The sequence below is a fragment of the Dasypus novemcinctus genome, chromosome 15 (genome assembly GCF_030445035.2).
Source record: "Dasypus novemcinctus isolate mDasNov1 chromosome 15, mDasNov1.1.hap2, whole genome shotgun sequence".
Lineage (NCBI taxonomy): Eukaryota > Metazoa > Chordata > Mammalia > Cingulata > Dasypodidae > Dasypus > Dasypus novemcinctus.
The window spans coordinates 34,257,632-34,272,833 of NC_080687.1; the positions used below are offsets into that span (position 1 = coordinate 34,257,632).

General features: G+C 42.6%; 1 protein-coding gene across 6 annotated transcripts in view; it reads left to right on the forward strand.

The window, feature by feature from the left end:
- GGACT (gamma-glutamylamine cyclotransferase) overlaps positions 1-15,202 on the forward strand; it is an 81,203-nt gene that overhangs the window by 17,579 nt on the left and 48,422 nt on the right. The gene's annotated exons all lie outside the window — the stretch shown is intronic.

Genomic DNA, 15,202 nt, shown 5'->3' on the forward strand with positions numbered 1-15,202 from the left:
TTGGTCAAGCAAGCTCTGGCTTGCTTGTTATTGTACATTTAAGTCATCAGTAAGTTTATTGCATTCATGGCTGATTATATCTACAATCAACTAAGGAAATTGCCTTCAACAATGAGTGAAGACTCAGGAAGCAGACCTGGCGCAATGGATAGGGCATCCTCCTACCACATGGGAGATCCGTGGTTCAAACCCCGGGCCTCCTTGACCTGCGTGGAGCTGGCCCATGCACAGCGCTGATGCGCGCGAGGAGTGCCCTGCCACGCAGGAGTGTTTCCCCGCATAGGGGAGCTCCACATGCAAGGAGTGCACCCCAGAAGGATAGCCGCCCAGCACGAAAGAAAGTGCAGCCTGCCCAGGAATGGTGCCGCACACACGGAGAGCTGACACAACAAGATGACACAACAAAAAGAAACAGATTCCCGTGCCACTGACAACAACAGAAGTGTACAAAGAAGAACACAGAGCAAAATGGACATAGAGAACAGACAACTGGGGGGGGGGGGGAGAGGAAAAAAACAAAAACAAAAAACAATGTGTGAAGACTCATCCAATCAGTTGAAGGCCTTAAAGAAAAACTGATGAAGCCAGAAGTGTATTAGTCAGGGTTCTCTAGGGAAATAGAACTGTGGCAGTTTGGTATTGTTTATGAGTTCCAAAAATAGATATTGGATTGTGTTTGTAAACTAGTCTATTCTTCTGGACATACTAGATTGTATTAAATTCAGAGGTTTCACTTTTACTTGATTGAGTTATGATTAGGATTTTGATTCGGCCATTTCAGTAGGATGTTGAGTCACCATCCCTTTGGTTGGAGGGGATTCACAGAGAAAATGACAGGGCAGAGGAGAGAGTTGGAGGTTTTTTTTGTTTTGTTTTTAAAGATTTATTTATTTATTTATTTATTTATCTACGCGCCCCCCCCCCCCCCCAGTTGTCTGTTCTCTATGTCTATTTGCTGTGTCGTCTTTGTCCGCTTCTGTTGTCAGCGGCACAGGAATCTGTGTTTCTTTTTGTTGTGTCATCTTGTGTCAGCTCTCCGTGTGTGCGGCGCCATTCCTGGGCAGGCTGCATTTTCTTTTGCGCTGGGCAGCTCTCCTTATGGGGCACACTCCTTGCGCATGGGGCTCCCCTATGCGGGGACACTCCTGCGTGGCACAGCACTACTTGTGCGCATCAGCACTGCACATGGGCCAGCTGCACACAGGTCAAGGAGGCCCGGGGTTTGAACCGCGGACCTCCCATGTGGTAGACGGATGCCCTAACCACTGGGCCAAGTTCGCCGCCCAAGTGAGTTGGAGTTTTGATGCTGGAATTCCAGGAAGTAAACCCACAGGAGAACACAGAGAAAGAGACGGCTCCATAGACACGGCAGAGGTCCTAGGAAGAGAGAGAGCCTGATAATCTAAAGTTGACCTTGTGGAGAGACCAGAGCAACTGAGCCCAGAAATAATTGGGCCCCAGAGAGAGAGACAAAGCCTTATGTCAGCCTACTGCTGAGACTGGAAGGAGCTCTGACCATGGAGCCTTAGGAGGGAGAGGAAGGCTGAACCCTCACAGAGACTGGCAGCCATCCTGCTCCAACATGTAGCAACAGACTTTGGTAAGGGAAGTAACGTACCCTTTATGGCCTTTTAACTGTAGGCTTCTACCCCAAATAAATACCCTTTATAAATGCCAACAGATTTCTGGTACTTTGTATCAGCACCCCTTTAGCTGACTAATACAAGAACTGACAGGAGATACTGGTAAATAGTATGAGATTTTATAAAATTGTTTCACACTACTGGAGGCATGCACAAGTCCAAATTCCATAGGGCGGGCTGCAAACCAGGGGCTCCGATGAAGGTCCTCAATGAGTTCCCCAGGAGACACTGGTTGTCTGAAGTAGAGATGGGAATTCTCTCCTGAATGATGAAATCTCTTCACCTTTTAAGACCTTTAACTGATTGCATGAGCTGTCACTCATTGCTGATGGCAGTCTCTTCAGTTGATTGCAGATGTCACCAGCCATCTATGCAATCAACTCACTGATGATTAAAGTCCATGAAATGCTCTTGTATTACTATTTGCCCAGTCTTGCTTGACAAGACAACTGGGCATCATTACCTGGCTGAGCTGACACATTAGCCTAACCATCACAGAAGGAAGAATTTCTGTCACTACTTCAGCCAGTCACCTTCTCCTGGGGAATTCATGGAAAACCTTCATAGGAGTTCCTAGCTTGCAGCCTGCCTTACAGAATTTGGATTTGCCCGTCCTCATTATCTCATGAGCCAATTCCCATAATAAATCTCATAATGCTTACATTACATATATACATATATATTGATACATATATACATGCATATATATACAGGCATATACACAAATGCATATACACAGACATATATACACATACATGTATATATAGACATGATATATGCATGCATACATTCATATTTTTGTATCTCCTGTTGGTTCTATTTCCATGGAGAATCCTGACTAATACAATAATTGTACTATTAACAATCATCCATAGCTTACATTAGGGTTCATTCTTTGTGTTCTGTAGTCTGCTGTTTCATTTGTAAAATTTTTATTTTAGTAACATATGCAACGTAAAATTTCCCCTTTTAACCATTTGTAAATATATAATTCAATGGTGTCAATTGCTTTCAAAATATACTACCAATGCCACCATCCATTACCAAAACTTTTCCAACAATGCAAGTAGAAACTCTACCAATTAACCATTAACTCCCCATTCGCTATCCCCGTCCCGACCCCTAGTAACTTGTGGTCTAGTTACTAACTCATTGAATTTGTTTACATATTTCATATCAGTGGGTCATACAATATATGTCCTTTTCTTTCTGACTTCTTTCACTCAACATGATGTCTTAAAGGTTTATCCATGTTGTCACACATATCAGAACTTCATTCCTTTTTACACTGAATAATATTTCATTATATACCACATTATATGCAAGAAGTAATGCAAGAAGTATTTTCAGTAATTTGACCCAGACCAGATTTCAACACATGGTTCCCATACAGGAAAGACTGTTCTGCTTCAGGCTTTACCCCATTTTATACCTGGCATAGCATGCCAGATAATCCAGAGCTGTAATGTGCAACTTGCATGTGGGGCTCCCCTACACGAGGGGCACCCCTGCATGGCAGGGCACTCCTTCTCAGTACCAGGGAGTGGTGGTGTACTCTATGGTAGACATCCCTTTGCTTTTCTGGGTGGCAGCAAAGTCTACACAAGTACAGGAAAGTAAATCTGTGGCGATTGTGGTATTTCATCAAACAGGTATTGGGAAAATGTGGCATTGTTGTGGAGAAAGTGGCCACGGTGGCTGCTAAGGGTAGGGAATGGGAGGAAGAGATGAGATGTGGGGGTGTTTCCAGGACTTGGAGTTGTCCTGGCTGGTGCTGCAGGGACAGTTACCAGACATTGTATGCCCTCCCATGGCCCACTGGGTGGAATGTAGGAGAGTGTGGGCTATGACGTGGACCATCGACCATGAGATGCAGCGGTGCTCAGAGATGTATTCACCAAATGCAATGAATGTCTCATGATGATGGAGGAGATTGTTGTTATGGGGGGAGGAGTGGGATGAGGGGGGTGGGGGTATATGGGGACTTCATTTTTTGAACGTAATATTAAAAAAATAAAGACAAAAAAAAAAAACAGTCATTGGGGAGTATGTGCAGAATGAAGAGACATTGGCTTAAAATGGAGTCACCACAAGGCCTTAAGGCTGTGTGGAAAGGCCTAGATTTGTTTCCTGTGTCTCTGTACATTCCACCATGGTGTTGAGTTTGTCAACACTGTAACCTCTTCAGAGACTTCTTAGTTTAATATTCTCTCTATTACAGGCAAATGCAAGCTGGATTCTTATTATGCAGAAATGGCTTGATAATGGAGTTTGTGTTTGTGACTAAGTAGAATGTTGTGTTTTATATTTGAATCAGAGGACTTCTTGTTCTGAGTAATAGGATCTAAATCAGTGGAACTAGGGATGAGAATAGCTCATTGTTATCTGTGATTACAGCTTGCTTTCCAAACTTGTGATAATGCAATGGATTTTCTATGTTATTTATTAATATTGTGATAGAAAGATCTTGCTCTGTTTGAATCCTAGGCTATATCTGGAATTTAACAGATGATATTTAGCTAAATAACAAGAGCAATTTATCCTGCTCTTTTTCAATATGGTATGTGCTGTGTGATATGGGAGTAAAAATCCCTGGATTCAAGCCTCAGTTCTGCCATTTACTAGTTTTATACCCTGGGACGAATCATTCAGTTTTTCTAAGCTCCATTTTCTGCTTCTCTAAAAAAACAGCTTTAACTGTCTACCTAAAAATGGTTTTTAGAATTAGAGATCCATGATAGTAAAGCACCTAGCACAGTACTGGCAAATGATGTGCATTCAATAAATGGTGAGAATTATTATTTTTAAAATATCTACTTTTCTTTTATAAAGGCTTCTATTAGACCCTTACTTAATTCAAGGCACTTTGCTCTGAAGGATTAGAAGATGCTTGAAGTAGAATGAATTAGGTACCCTAATTTAGACATGTCCTTAAATTTAATCGGCATTCCTATGGGTGTAAACTCATTGTAAATAGGACGTTATTTTTAGTTAAGGGGAGGCACAGCTGAGTGAGGGTGGGTCTTAATCCAGATCACAGGAGTCCTTTATAAACTGAAGAAATTCAGATGCACAGAGAAAGCCACAGGATGAGCCAGAAGCAGGATGCCAATGGGAATAGTTAGAGAAAGTAGAGGACATCCCATGTGACTGGACAGCTAAGGAATTTCAAGGACAGCTAGTCAGCCAGACACTTCTGACCCTGGGAGGAAGCAAATCTTCTAGCCCCCAAAACCGTGAGACAATAGATTCCCATCATTTAAGAAAAAAAATCTGTTGGCAAGAGATATAAGAGTTTATTTTTGAATTCTCTATTTGATTCCATTGAAGTGTAATCTGTTTGCCTGTCCTTGTACCACTATAGTAGCTCTGTAATAAGTTTTGCAATTGCAAGAACAAACCTCCAACTTTGTTCTTCTCAAGATGGGCTCTTTAGGGCCCCTTACCCTTCCATAAGATTGATGATTGGCTTTGCTATTTCTGCAAAGAAGGCTGTTGGATTTTTGATTGGGACATGCTGAATCTGTAACCTGCTTTGAGTAGAATTGACATCTTAACCAATTTAGTCTTCTAATCCATGAATATCTTTTATTTATTTAGGTCTTCTATGATTTCCTTTAGCAATGCTCTGTACTTTTCTTACATCCTTGGTTAAATTTAATTCTAGATATTTGATTCTTTTAGTTACTATCGTCAACAGTTTTTTTTTTCTTTGGGAGAGGATTTGGCTCAAGCAGTTGAGCACCTGCTTCCCACATGGGAGGTCCTGGGTTCAGTCCCTGGTGCCTCCTAAAAACAAAATCAAACAACAGGGAAATGGATGTGGCTCAACCAATTGGGCTCCCATCTACCACACAGGAGGTCCAGGGTTCGATGCCCAGAGCCTCCTGGTGAGGGTAAGCTGGCTGACATGGCAAGCTGCCTGACATGGTAAGTTGGCCCATGTGGAGTGCCATCCCGTGCTGGAATGCCGCCCCGTGCAGGAGTGCCAGCCGACACTGAGAGCTATTGCAGCAAGATGATACAAGAGACACAGAGGAGAGAAAATAAGAAGACGTAGCAGAACAGGGAGTTGAGGTGGCACAAGAGAATAATCACCTTCCTCCCACTCCGAAAGGTCCTAGGATCTGTTCCTGGAGCCGCCTAATGAGAATACAAGCAGACACAGAGAACCAACAATGGGGGGAATGGGAGAAGGGGGATCAAAAATAAGTAAGTCTTTTTTAAAAAATCAAACAACAAGCAAACAAATGAAAAAACCAACTCAGGGGAGCTGATTTGGCTCAGTGGTTGAGGGCCACCTTCCTGCATAGGAGGCCTTAGGTTTAATCCCAGCCCTGGTACTGCAAAAAAGAAATTCTTGATTTCTTCTTTAGATTGCTCATTACTAGTATATAGAAACACTTCTGATTTTTGGGTATCCCACCACTTCTCTGAAGTTGGACACAGAGAGCAGACAATGGGGGGGGAAGAGGGAGAAATAAATAAATAAATAAAAAGTAAATCTTTAAAGTTACTACTCATAATGCAGGATTCTCTTCTGCCATTTTGCTATTTGGTCTTAGTAAGTTGTATGCCTCTTTTGTCCCTCAATTCTTCCATTAACACCTGCTTTTGTATTTATTTGATTTTTTGTAATGTATCATTTAGTGTCCCTTCTCATTTCTTTCTCTGTATGTTTTTCTTTTTGTTTTCTGGTTTTCAATGGGCTTAAATTTAACATCCTAAATCTATAAAAATCCCACTTGGTTAAATACCAACTAAATTTCCATAGCATAGGCAAACACTGTTCCTATGCTCTTTCATCCCCCCTCCTTTCTGTTGTACTTGTTACACATTATATCTTTTTTTTTTTTTTTTGATAACACATTGGTTTTATTTTTTTTTTAAAGATTTGTTTTATTTATTTCTCTCCCCTTCCCTCCCCGGTGTCTGTTTTCTGTGTCCATTCACTGTGTGTTCTTCTGTGTCTGTTTGCATTCTTGTCATGTAGCACCAGGAAACTGTGTCGCTTTTTTTGGTTGCATCATCTTGCTGTGTCAGCTTTCCGTGTGTGCGGCGCCTCTCCTGGGCAGGCTGTGATTTTTTCATGCAAGGCGGCTCTCCTTGTGGGGCGCACTCCTTGTGGGCGCACTCCTTGTGCATGGGGCTTCCCTACGCAGGGACACCCCTGAGTGGCACGGCACTCCCCACACACATCAGCACTGAGCATGGGCCAGCTCACCACATGGGTCAGGAGGCCCTGGGTATCGAACCCTGGTCCCTCCATATGGTAGGTGGATGCTCTGTCAGTTGAGTCACAACCACTTCCCACATTATATCTTTATACATTCTGTGTCTAAAATCATAGCTTTATCATTACTTTCCATGCATTTGTCTTTTACAACCTAGAAAAAGTGAAAAGTAGAGTTTCATATGAAACAATACAGTATAACAGCATTTGTAATTACCCATATTGTCACTTTTACCAGAGACCTTTCTTTCTTTATGCCACTTTGATCTAGTGTCCTTTCTTTTCATTGTGAAGATCTCCTTTCAGCATTTCTTGTAGGACAGGTCCAGTGGTTTCATATTCCCTCTGCTTTTTAAAAAATCTGTAAATGTCTTAATCTCTCCCTTATTTTTTTAAGACAGGGTGCTGGTTATAAAATTCTTGGATGGCTGTTGTTTTCTTTAGCCTATTAGATATTTCATTCCACTGCCTTCTTGCCTCCATGATTTCTCATGAGAAACTGGCACCTAATCCTTACTGGAAATCAATTGTACATAACATGTTGCTTTTTTCTTGCAGCTTGTGGAACTTTCCTTGTCCTTGGCATTCATCAGTTTACTACTATGTTTCTGGGTATTGTTCTCTTCTAGTTTGTCCTGTTTGGGGTTCATTTGGAATTCTTGAATGTGCATATTCATGTCTTTGGTCAAATTTGGAAATGCTCTGCCATTATTTGTTTGGGTATTCCTTCTCCCCCTTTCTTTCTTTCTTCTCCATCTCAGACTCCTGTCTTGTGCATATGGGCACGCTTGATGGTGTTCTGTAGGTTTCCAGGTTCTGTTCACTTTTTAAAACTTCTTTTCTTTTTCTGTTCTTCAGTCTTATTTATTTCAGTTGTCTTGTCTTCAATACCACTGATTTAATCTTCTGCCAGCTCCAATATGCTGTTGAAACCCTGTAGTGAATTTTTCATTTTAATTACTTTGGTCAACTCCAGTGTTTCTGTTTAGTTCCTTTCTCCCACAGTGAGAACCCTGCCTCCCACAATATCAATATTTCAATGCACTCAGTGCTAAAACCACTTTACAGAAAAAATAGTTTCAAAATTGTGACACCTATCCCGTTGTGAAAAACAAGCCTACTCTGTAGAGTTTAAGATGTTTGCAGTTCTTTTGATTTTTTGACTGATGGCATAATTTTCAATGTTCTGTGTTCAAGAGTTATTATTTGCCTGTGCGTGTATGTGTATGAATGGAGAATGGATTGGAGGAGCAAAAGGCTGGAGGCAGGGGAGGGAGCTCTGAGTCTGTGGTGGTAATTCACTTGCGTGAATGGGGACAGTGATTCACATGGACCCTGCATCATATGACTTATAGGGGAATGTGGGTGGGCGCTGCAGAAGCGGGATGGTCCCGAACATTTCCAGATTTCACACCTGTGTGGTTGTTCAAATGCTGGAAATGCTGATTTTCTTTTATATATTAGTCTCATTCTCTTAGAGGCCCATCTGCTAACAGGGTGCCCTATGCAGTTCTACTTTTCACAAAAAAATTTTTTAATTTTTTAATTTATTGAAGTATATCAGTCATACATAAACATACATAATAAGCGTATAGCAATGTTGTGAACTTACAAAACAAACATATATAACATTATACAGGGCTCTCATATCTTACCCTACCACCAATACCTAGCATTGTTGTGAAACATTTTTAACTAGTGATTAAAGAGCATCCTCAAAATATTAGTACTAACCAAAGTATTTTCCCCAACCCACCCTATTATTATTTTTAATATCATTTATACATGAACATACATATACAGTAAATGTATAGTAGAAGTTGTGAACTTACAAAGCAAACATGCATAACATCATACAGGGGGCCCATACATCAACCCACCACCAACACCTTCTGTTGTTGTGAGACATTTGTTACAATTGTCAGAATTGTCAGAATATTGTCAAAATCTTACCACTAGCTATAGTCCTTATCTTAACATTTGGCATATTTTTCTCCCAACCTCCCTATTATTATTTTTTAAATATATTTTTATGACAGAAGTTGTAAACATAGAAAACAATCATGTACATGTGCAGAATTATCATACAACACCCCTCTATCAACACACCACACCAAGGTGGAACCTTTGTTACAGATTATGAGTTAATACCATCAGATTATTACCAGGTCCACAGCATACATTTGGCACACTTTTTCCATGCTCCCCCATTATCAACACAGTACATCTTTGGCATAAATATTACATTATTACTGTTAACCACAGTCCATAGGTCACTCCAGTTGTATTTTTCCCATTCTCCATATTTCCACCTCCCTGCAATAGTGATGTACGTCTGCTCTAGGTCACAAAGGACAGTCTTGCATCTGTACCATCAAGCACAATTATCATCCACCTCTGGGTTTATTGTGCTATTCAGACCCTAGATTATTCTCTAGCTTTCTGTTAATTGTCATTTACATCTCCAGACTACCATTTTTAGCCACATTCCCATTTATAAACCAGCTGTTACTCACTCTAATGTGTTACCATCAACTCTGTACATTTCCACACTTTTACAGTAAAGTTAATTAAAACTTCTACAAATGTTAAATATCAGTAGTCCATCTTAGTCCTCCTCTTATCTTCTTTAAGAATCCACCACCTACCATCAGGTCTTGAAGATAATTTCCTACAATTTCTTCTAGACGCTTTATGGTTCTTGCTTTTATATTTAGGTTTTTGATATCCATTTTGAGTTAATTTTTGGATAAAGTGTGAGATAGGGGTCCTCTTTCCTTCTTTTGGCTATGGATATCCAGTTCTTTCAGCACCAGTTGTTGAATAGACTGTTCTGCCCAAGCTGGGTGGGTTTGACAGGTAGTCAAACTTCGCTTGACCATAGATGTGCATGTTCTGTTTCTGAACTATCAGTTCAGTTCCATTGGTCCATGTGTCTGTCTTTATGCCAGTACCATGCTATTTTTACCACTGTAGCTAGGTAATATGATTTAAAGCCTGGTAATGTGAATCCTCCAACTTTGCTTTTCCTTTTTAAGATGTTTCTGGCTATTCAGGACCCCTTACCCTTCCAAGTAAATTTGATAATCATGTTATCCATTTATTTTTAAAATGCTGGTAGAATTTTTATTTGAATTGCACTGAATTTGTATATCAATTTGAGTAGAATTGACATCTTAAAGCTATTTAGTCTTCTAATCTATAGGCATGGATTGTTCTTCCAATTATTTAGGTCTTTTAAAAAATTTCTTTTAACAATGAGTTGTAGGTTTTCTGAATACAAGTGCTTTTCATTGTTGGTTAAGTTTATTCCTGAATATTTGGACTTTATCTGTCATATTTTATTTTCACCACTCTTTTGACACTATTAGTTACTTTCGTTGATAGAATCTTCATTTCTAGACTCCCTTCCAGGCCTCTCTATCCTCTCTTTTAAGGCCGTAGCACACTCTTTAGTATTTCCTGCAAAGCTGGTCTCTTGGTTACAAATTGTCAGTTTCTGTTTATCTGTGAATATTCTAAACTTGCCCTTATTTTTGAAAGAAATTCTTGCTGGATATAAGATTCTTGGCTGGAATTTTTTCTCTTGCAGTATCTTAAATGTATCTTATCACTGTCTTCTTGTTTCCATGGTTTCTGATGAGAAATTGGCACTTAATTGGGTATTCTTTATATATTATGCATTGTTTTTCTCTTGCTGCTCTCAGAATTCTCACTTTGTCTTTGGCATTTGACATTCTGAGTAGTATGTGTCTTGGAGTTGGTCTGTTTGGATTCTTTTGGATGGGAGTATATTGTGCTTCTTGGACATGTATATTTATGTCCGTTAATAGGGTTAGGAAAGTTTCTACCATTATTTCTTTAAATACTCCTTCTGCCCCTTTTCCCTTCTCTTCTCCTTCTGGGACACCCATGATACATACATTTGCACACCTCTTGCTGTCATTTAGTTCCCTGAGACCTTGTTCAATTTTTTCCATTCTTTTCTTCATCTCTTCTGTTTTGTTTTTTTCCCCCAGGTTTTTTCTTCTTCTTTTTTTTTTAATCTGTTTTTTTGTATGTTCACTTTCAGAGGCCATTTGCACAAGCTCACCAATCCTTTCTTCTGCCTCCTCAAATCTGCTGTCATATGATTCCAGGGCATTTTTTATTTCATTTATTGTGCCTTGCATTCCCGTAAGATCTGCTATTTTTCTATTTATGCTTTCAAATTCTTCTTTGTGCTTGTCCAATGTCTTCTTAATATCCTTAATCTCTTTAGCCATCTCACTGAATTTATTAAGGAGATTTGTTTGAACATCTATGATTAGTTGTCTCAACTCTTTCTCTTCTTTTTTTAATTTTTAAAAAAATTTATTTATTTTATTTCTCTCCCCTTCTCCCCCGTCCCCCAGTTGTCTGTTCTCTCTGTCCATTTGCTGTGTGTTCTTCTTTGTCTGCTTCCATTGTTGTCAGCGGCATGGGAATCTGTGTTTCTTTTTGTTGCGATCTTGCTGTGTCAGCTCTCCATGTGTGCGGCACCATTCCTGGGCAGGCTGCACTTTCTTTCGCGCTGAGCGACTCTCCTTACGGGGCGCACTCCTTGTGCATGGGGCTCCCCTAGGCGGGGGACACCCCTGCATGACACGGCACTCCTTGCGCACATCAACACTGTGCATGGGCCAGCTCCACACGGGTCAAGGAGGCCTGGGGTTTGAACCGCGGACCTCCCATGTGGTAGATGGGTACCCTAACCACTGGGCCAAGTCCACTGCCCTGTTCAACTCTTTTTATGCCATCTGGATACTTATCTTGTTCCTTTAACTGGGCCATATCTTTCTGTTTCTTGGTGTGGATTGTAATTTTTTGTTGGTGTCTTGGCATCTGGCTTACTAGAATATTTATTCTGGGTACATTTTCTCCCTTGCTGATTGTGTAGTAGGAGCCAGGAATATAGTTGTGTAAGCTATAAGCTGTGGAGGTTCAAGCTGCCCTCATTGACCCAGGGACTGATGAAGCTTCTCCCAACTTTCTCCTTTGCCAGGGTAGGGACAGAGCCACAGCTGTGTGGAATAATGCAAGTCATGCGGGCCTAGACTGTAGTTACCCAGAAAGACTGATGAAGCTTCACACCCCTTTCTCCCCTGCCTGGGGTGGGGATGGAGCTGCAGGTGTGGGCAACAATCTAAGCCATGAGAGTCCAAAATGACCGCAGTTGCCCTGGTAGAGACTATTCAGTCTATGTTAGCTGAATGTACCTGCAGTTTTCTGGATAGGCTGGTGCAGGGCCCGCCAGCTTCCTCCCTGCTAGAGATGGGACTGAAACCTAGGCTAGGGCTGCAGGCCAATCTGGGTGAAAGAAACAGGTCTCTAACTTCACTTTGATTTTCAGTCATCCCAGCTTCCGCTCAGGCTGGGAATAGAGTCAAAATGGTGGCCATCGGCCTTTTTCCGATTTGGACAGGTTCAAACTTTAGCTGTTCTTAGGGTTATGTTTTAACCAGCCGAATTTGCTAATCAGTAGCAGAAATCAGCAGCCAACCATCTCTTCTTCCCATTTTTGGGAAATGGAGCTTCCAATTCCAGCTACAGAATAGCTCCTGAAGCGGCTTGTGCCACCAAATTAGGATAATCACTAGCCTCCACAGTGTGACCTGTATTTTCTCAGAGAGGCTGGCGCAGGTCCTCCCAGTTCCCTCCCTGCCAGAGGTGGGGCTGGGGCTTAGGCTAGAGCTGCAATATGATCTGGATGGAAAGAAGCCGGCCCCACCAGCACTGTGATTTTCAGTCTGCCCTGCTTCCCCTTGTGCCAGGCACCGAGTTGAGATGTCGGCTACCGGCCTCTTTCTGACTTGGACAGGTTCAAACTTCAGCTGTTTTTAGAATTATACTTTAGCCTGCTGAATTTACTAATCAGTAACTGAAGTTGGTGCCCAACCATCTCTTCCTCCCCTGTTTTGGGGAAGTGGAACTTCAATTCCAGCTGCAGAACAACCCCTGAGATGACTTGTGCCTCCACGGAGGATGGGCACCGGCCTCCGGGGTGTGGAGCGCTCTACTTATGAGTCTTCTCTGCAGATGGGCAGACTCCTCCTTCCATTCCTCCTTCCATTCCTTCAAGGGTGTGGCAGGATGCTCTTCTGGCCTTCTCGAAGGTGCTGTAGATAGCTCTGGGTGATTACTAACTGCCCTGTAGCACGAGCTGAGTCTGGGAGCTCCCTACTCTGCCACTTTCTTGCTGGTTGGTGCAGCTTTACTTTTAAGAGAAAGTGGAAAGTAGAGAAACCCAGAGAAATCACACACGGATGGCATAGGGCCATAGCCTCAAGGGGTGCACTGCCCCAGCTGGCCTCCATGCACAGCCTGGTCCTGCATCCTCCCACGGCTCCTGCCTGAGGCAGAGCGGTCTCTCATGGGGCTGCTTTCTGGGCATTAGCTTGGGCTGAACCAGCCCGTGGAGTCCCACGACCGTGCGGGGCATCAGAGGCTCTTCTCTCGCGAGTGGGCCTCTGCACCCTGGGTTGGCTGCAGAGCCACCACTGGGCAGCCGGGAGCAGTGCAGGTGGCTGCGGAAGCCCAGCTGGCCCAGCCTGACGTGGTGCTACCTGGCGGGTCTGTGAAGAAGGCAGTACCAGGAAAGCACTAGACTGAAATATTTATAAGATGGAGCAATCAGGCAGAAGTAGCTGGTTTAGAGAAAATAGGGCAAGGGTAGTTACTGTTCATTTGAAAGTGGCCGTCAAGGAGCATGGGGGTGTGTATTGTTGTTAAACTAGAAAATTATCTTTCAAGATGATCAGGTTTGGGAGTGATTGAGAGTCTGCTTCATGTGTTTGAGGTCCCTGGTTCAATCCCCAGTACTGCCTTAAAGAAAAAAAATCTTGGTGGCTTTATGTGCATTGAAATAACTGGTGCTTTATGTGTTCTTTGGAGGAAAATTGTTTGCAGTTTCTTTTTGTGAGTTCTCTTAAGGAGCTCTTGGGGAATCAGGCTGCAGGTCATTTATCTCTACCTCCGGAGATACAGTGCTCAGGCTTAGCTGCTTAACCTGCTTACTGAGAATAAGAGCTGCCGTTTATGAGCTCCCACTTTGTACTAAATGCTTGCATTCATCCTTGCAGCAGCCCTGCAGGGACTTGTCAACCCCACTTCCTTGGTTAGAACACTGAGGCTTAGTGAAGTTGCGTAGCCAGCCAAAAGTGTACAGCTTGAGCTTGAGTGCCAGAGCCATGCTCCAAACCCAGAGCCATCCAGACTCCGAAACTCTTCCTCCTGCCCTCCTGTGATTTCCATCTTGGTTCACAGGAATTACTGTGTTGCTTATTGTATTAGTTTCCTATTGCTGCTATAACAAGTTATTGCAAACTCAGTGACTTAAAACAATGCAGATTTATTATCTTACATGGTTCTGGAAGTGAGAAGTCTAAATCAAAGTGCCAGCAGGACTGCCTTACTCCTGGAGCTTCCTTGCCTTTTCCAGCTTCTAGAGGCTGCCTGCGCTCCTTGGCTCATGGCCCCTTCCTTCTTCAAAGCCCACAGCATAGCACCTTCACCTCTCTCTATCCCTTGCTTCCTTCGCCATGTGCCTTCCCTGACTCCAGTCCTCTCTCTTGTAAGGAGACGTGTCATGGCATTTGGGGTCTACCAAGTCATCCAGGATAATCCTCCATCTCAAGATCCTTACCTCGAAGCCCCTTTTGCCAGCATGAAGTGGCATAGTCCCAGGTCCCGGGCATTAGGATGTGAGCATCTTGGTGGCTCCATCCCTCGGTCTGCCTTACCTGGTCATGCAGTAGCCACTGCAGTGTTGAGACCAGCTCAACATAAGGAATGCTCGAATAAAAGGTGCTGCAGAATTTAAGAAAGAGGCACAAGAAATAGGAAAATATAGGAACAGGGGACTCAGAGTCTCAAAGGCTAAGATCCTTGACCCAAGCTTCCACATCATATTTATAGAATATCTCAGGGATAGGAGTAGAGTTACTTTTTATTCTTATTTATTCTTATTTATTCTTATTATTGTTTGCGCTTCCACGCTGAGGCAGGCGAGTCTGCTCTAGACTTTTGATGTCTCTTCCTTGGCATGGGTGGGAGGGGGCCCCGAATGTCGGAGGCTTTGGCTCCATGGTCCAGAGTGGAGTCCATTCTTCAGAGCTCGGTGGACGCTGGCAGAGGCCGCCTCCGATTCACTCCTCAGCCCCCGTCCTCTACTCTTGCCTCTCTGCCCTGCTGGTGCTTTTGCTGCTGTGACTATTTTACCTTTTGTTATTTTGCCTTGTGTAATTCTTTTTGCCAGACTGTAGACTCTGGCTGGATGAGAACCGTTCCTTCCTCATGTGGAGTCCCC